Below are 6000 nucleotides of genomic sequence, written 5' to 3'. Positions count from 1 at the left end.
ATATGTTAAATCAGAACAACACGCATGTAGCATTTAGACTAGTATTTGGCACAAATACTTAAATGTTAACAATAACTACTAATATTAACAAACCAGTCATAACACTGCTACTCACAGATAGCCCTGTACCATAATAAGATGCATATTTGAAAGTGCTCCATAGCTACTCTTTTGTTGTTATCTGCTTTAATAAAAACCCACCAATAAAACCACAAACTTAAAACAAACCCATATAACTGGCTGCACTGGCGTGCGTCTGTAATCCCAACTACTCAGGAGGTAAAGGCAGAAGGATTGCTTGAGGCCAAAAGACCTCCTTAGGCAACATAGTGAAACCCCATCTCTACAAACACAAACACACAGTATTTAAAAGTGGAAAGGAGATGAGGGAGCATTAACAGCACAAATAAAAAAAGGGAAAAGGGCTCGGCTTGGTGGCACACGCCTATAGCACTTTGAGAGCCCAAGGCAGGCAGACCACAAGGTTAAAAGTTCGAGACCAACCTGACCAACATGTTGAAACCTCATCTCTACTAAAAATACAAAAATTAGTCAGGCGTGGTGGCGCTCTCCTGTAATCCCAGCTACTCAGGAGGCTGAGGCAGAAGAATCGCTTGAACTTGGGAGGCGGGGGTTGCAATGAACTGAGATCGTGCCACTGCACTCCAGGCTGGGAGACAGAGTGAGACTCTGTCTCAAAAAAAAGAAGAAGGAAAAAAAAAAAAAAGAGAGAGAGAGAGAGAAACTATTTCTCCAGGCTTCAGAGACAAAATCTCATACTGCTACTGAGATGTTGGTTTAAAAAGAGAAGACTGGAATGAATTAAAAAAAAAAAAAAAAGACTGGTATGTACATCACATTACTCCTTCCAGCTCAGAGGTCTGTGGGGTTCAGCTGCTCAGAAATCAGGACAAGGTGGTGGGTAGATTTGAGACTGGGAGGAATAAAAATACAATGTCGGTAGGGACCACCTCAAAAGCGCTGGAAGAAAAATGCCGGTTCGCCTGCGCCGAGCCCGGAGCTGCCGACAGACTGAGCGACCCCGCCCCCGCACGGACTCCTGCAGCCGCCTTGCGGTTCTCCAACAGCCACAACACGCTGAAGCTGCGCTTCCCGGCGGAGGACTAGTTCCCCGACCCGAGCAGCCACAACAACCACATGGCCAAGGTGCTGACCCCCGAGCTGTACGCGGAGCTGCGCGCCAAGAGCGCGCCGAGCGGCTTCATGTGGGACGACGCCATCCAGACCGGGGTGGACAACCCGGGCCACCCATACATCGTGACCGTGGGCTGCGTGGCGGGCGACGAGGAGTCCTACGAAGTGGTCAAGGATCTCTTCGACCCAATCATCGAGGACAGGCATGGCTGCTACAAGCCCAGCGATTAGCACAAGACCGACCTCAATCCCGACAACCTGCAGGGCGGCGACGACCTGGACCCCAACTACGTGCTGAGCTCGCGGGTGCGCACGGGCCGCAGCATCCGCGGCTTCTGCCTCCCCGCGCACTGCAGCCGCAGGAAGCGCCGTGCCATCAAGAAGCTCGCGGTGGAAGCCCTGTCCAGCCTGGACAGCGACCTGGCTGGCAGATACTACGCGCTCAAGAGCATGACGGAGGCGGAACAGCAGCAGCTCAGCGACCACCACTTCCTCTTTGACAAGCCCGTGTCGACCCTGCTGCTGGCCTCTGGCATGGCCCGCGACTGGCCGGACGCCCACGGCATCTGGCACGATGACAATAAGACCGTCCTGGTGTGGGTCAACGAGGAGGACCACCTTCGGGTCATCTCCATGCAGAAGGGGGGCAACATGAAGGAAGTGTTCACCCGCTTCTGCCCCGGCCTCACCCAGATTGAAACTCTCTTCAAGTCTAAGAACTATGAGTTCACGTGGAACCCTCACCTGGGCTACATCCTCACCTGCCCATCCAACTTGGGCACAGGGCTGCGGGGCAGGTGTGCATATTAAGCTGCCCCACCTGGGCAAGCACGAGAAATTCTCGGAGGTGCTTAAGCGGCTGCAACTTCAGAAGCGAGGCACAGGCGGTGTGGACACAGCTGCGGTGGGCGGGGTCTTCGACGTCTCCAACAATGACCACCTGGGCTTCTCAAGGTGGAGCTGGTGCAGATGGTGGTGGACGGAGTGAAGCTGCTCATCGAGATGGAGCAGCGGCTGGAACAGGGCCAGGCCATCGACGACCTCATGCCTGCCCAGAAGTGAAGCCCAGCCCACACCCGACACAAGCCCAGCTGCTTCCTAATTTATTGCCTGGGCAGTGCCCACCATGCACCCCTGATGTTCGTGGCCTGGCAAGCCCTTAGCCTTGCTGTAGAGACTTCGTCACCCTTGGTAGAGTTTATTTTTTTGATGGCTAAGATACTGCTGATGCTAAAATAAACTAGGGTTTTGGCCTGCAAAAAAAAAAAAAAAAAAAATGCCAGTGTATAATGCACTACTATGCTCCCCTCTTCAAGGATGCCCACTGCCCATTGCCAGGATGAAGGGGCAGCAGGCTGGGCTCCAGAGCCCAGGGCTTGCTTCAGAGACCCCTGCCATCCACCCATCAGCATCCCTAATCCCTGGACCTTTAGTGCCTTCTCTCCCTCCAACTTGGCCCAGACTCCATCAGTTCTGGGCTGGCAGGATCATACCATTTATTCCAATGTGCCACCATCAGCAATGGGCAGATAGAGCTGCAGGCTTTGGAGTCAGGAAATTTTCCAAGTGCTGGCAGATCCTAACCACATAACTTGAATCGGAATGCCATGTGCTCTCTTTCCTTTGCCCAGTTTTGAGTTTGTTCCCACTTACATGCTATGTTTCCATACTCAGAAATACACTTGTCTTCACACACACAAACACATGTTCACACTCAAGTATACACACACACAGTCGCGCAGACTCACTCATTTTGCGCACTCCTACACACATCAGCATACTTATACAAACTTACATGCATGCCCACACTCACAGTCACACACATACAGGTGACTTCCTAGCAGCAGAAGCTATATGGAGAAAGCTGCCTCCAGGACTCTGTGCTCCTGTGAAGGGCATAGTAGGCTCTAACAGCAAGGAAGTCCTTGTGTCTGTCTGGGTGCTGGGGTTGGGGAGAAAAGTCTGCACTGTTGTTCTCAAGGTAGGAACAAGCATAACGGTCTACCTTTGAGCATATTATCTACACATTTGAAGGTGCTGCTTTTTAAACTGCTTCTTCTGACTTTTTATCCCAACTCTAACAACCATTATGTTAACATATTATGTTAAAAGTGTTTGTAAAGGTGTCACTTTTGGAAAAGCACTCAGGAGAGATAATTTGTTTCCCCTGTCCCCCTTCCAGCACCCCAGACATGCTGCTGGGCCTGTTAGTAGCACCTGTTTCTGGTTGGGCAGGTGGCAGCAACTCTGTCTTCCTGACTTAGGATTTGCCAACATTCAGTGCTGGTTGTCAAGGCAGACCAGGAAGAGTAATTAATTTTATATCATTATTTTCCTGGATAAATGACAAACACAAGTGTGTATCTGGCTCCTCCTCCTATCAAGAGGTGAAGTGTATGTCCCTTTTTCATGACAGCTGAATACAGAGTTTCTCGACCTGAAGAAAGCAGCAGAAGTGGCTCTGGTGCCAGTCCCAGACCTAGAGCCTGGCAAGTTCTTTTGTGTCCTTGGAGCTCTGTTCCCACGTTAGATGGGCCACTCTGCTGGAAAGACCATGCAGACAGGAGAGACACCTGGCCAGCTGCCAAATGTTTCGATCCTTACAAAAGAGGTGCCAGGTAAGTGAGTAAAGAAGCCATTTTGCTCCTGCCCCAGCCAAGCTCCTGGTTTGTGCTATCACCAGTGACCCCAGTCCACACCATGTGGAGCAGCAGTGAGCTGTCCTGACAGAACCCTGCCAGGTTGTAGAATCCTGTGCATTAAGGCTCTCAATTTTGGAGTGGTTTGTTACACAGCAATAGATAACTGATACAAAATGCCTACTGGAACTAATGAGGATCTCCAGCTGGAGGATCAATGAGTACATTGACCTCTGTTCTGTGATATACATTATTTTGATACATTGTATCTTAAGTCACTTACAAATGAGAACGTGCATATATACATATCCTAAAAATCTCCCTACAAATCAGGTATAATTCTTTCTATTTTATAAGTGGAGACACTGATGGTTAAAGCCACAGTAGAGAAAATAATAGACTCAGCTACTGAATAACCCAGATCTATGCAATTCCACAGCTTATGGTTCCTTCTGGTGCATCCTGCTGTCCTTAATTATGATGACTCTCTTGGGACTCTGCCACCTAATGACCTTACACATTTCTAATGCATGCATTAAGTGAGTCATACTGGACAAAGGAAATTGTCAAGTAAATAATCATGTTTCCCACAATCCCTAGGAATCCTCTTTGTGTCCTCCAGCTTTGTTGCTGCAGAGCATACAGTAGTGCCCTGATACTGCTTCCATCAAGAATGTCTGTAAACCTAATGTTTTACCAGCAATTACAATGTGCATTTGAGTTATTCCGGTTTGTTTCATTTTAGTGGTGGATACCCTGGATTTTAAGTTGAATGAGGTTCACCAAAACTGATTACGTCTTTCCTCCATCATTTCTCAGTAAAACTAAAAGAAAGCAGTCTTGTAACAAATTCTTCTAGAAAAAAAAAAGTGGAATGAGAGTGGGAATGGGAATGAGAATTAAATCATAGATGAACCACTTTATTCGAGATGAAACAAAATGCTCCTTCAAAAAACACCTGGAGAAAAAAAACTCTCCTTATTTTGACCTTCAGCATCCCAGGGGAAGCTTCTCATGGCCAGAGCTCCAGTCCTTGAGCCTGCAACCTTTGACTAGAAGTACACCTGACCTGCAAGGGATTAGCAGATGTGCTAGGGCAATGAGCTGTTACTCTTTATTTCCAGAGCAGTTTACCTGGTGTATACCTGTGGAATTTTGGATGGCCTCTCAGCTGCATGACTGCTGAGGGGTTTCTACACCAAGCCTTCTACCAGCAGCTTGCTGGTGGAGAAGGGAAGAGAATGGCCGGGGCTTTGCTCTCAGTCAGACCAACCTTGGCTGGAGTCCTGTGTCTGCCACTTACTATGTAATCTTGAGAAGATACTTAGCATCTCTAAGTAAAGTTTCTTTTCTGTAAAACAAAAGCAATCATACCCTTTCATTTTTGCTGTAAAATAGAGGAGCCCAATTCTTTGTCATTGTCTCCCTGGGATATCAAAAAAGGGCAGAAACTCACACCTTAGTATGTCCAATGTGGCTGATTGTATCCACTACAGAAAAAAGGAAGGGAAGGGATGTGTGACAGAGACCAGCATCTATTTCATTTCTCTGTCTTCTTAGAAAAAAAAAACAATTTTTTGGTGAACACAAAGTCATCAAAAATAAAGACTAAATTTTCTAGCCACCATTGCTGCTGGCCACATAACAAAGCTCTGGACAAGGAGATATAAATGTAAGTATCATGCACAACCCTTTGGAAGATTTTTAATGGAGAAGGCCTGCCCTTCTTAGTTTTTTCCTGATTTATGCTGACTGGAATGTGAATGTGAAGGCTGGAGACTAAGCAGCCATCTTGAGCCAAGGGCAGCATCCTCAGGGTGGCAGAGCAACATTATAGGAGCAGCCTGAGTTCCTGATGCTCACAGTGGGGCCAAACTTTTTTGTTCCTTTAGTAAAAGAGAAGCAAACTTTTTTAAAAAACGTATTTTTAAACCGCAATTAAATCTTAAGTTTTTCTGTTACCCACAATTGAACTTAATCATTACCAGTACTGGAAGTTAACATGCTTTGTGGTAAATTTGCTCTCAGTGTTTGTTTTCCAAGACTGTTTCTTCCTGATTTCTTAAAACTTGAATTTATTTGACATGCTGCCTGGAGTGTTGTTCATCTTTCTCAATCAAGGACACTGTTGGATTCTCTTCCAGTGTGCTTGCTAAGGTCTGTGATACTCACTGCTCCAAAATCACTCCAGGAATCCCAGTGGTCT

The 6000-nt window shown here is 47.2% G+C and overlaps 1 pseudogene; it reads left to right on the top strand.

The window, feature by feature from the left end:
* The first annotated feature begins 1139 nt into the window (after window positions 1-1139).
* LOC100388139 (creatine kinase B-type pseudogene) lies at window positions 1140-2595 on the top strand (annotated as a pseudogene).
* Window positions 2596-6000: the final 3405 nt, after the last annotated feature.

This window comes from Callithrix jacchus, chromosome 12 (genome assembly GCF_049354715.1).
Source record: "Callithrix jacchus isolate 240 chromosome 12, calJac240_pri, whole genome shotgun sequence".
NCBI classification, from domain to species: Eukaryota; Metazoa; Chordata; class Mammalia; order Primates; family Cebidae; genus Callithrix; species Callithrix jacchus.
This window is presented reverse-complemented; position numbering and strand designations above follow the sequence as displayed.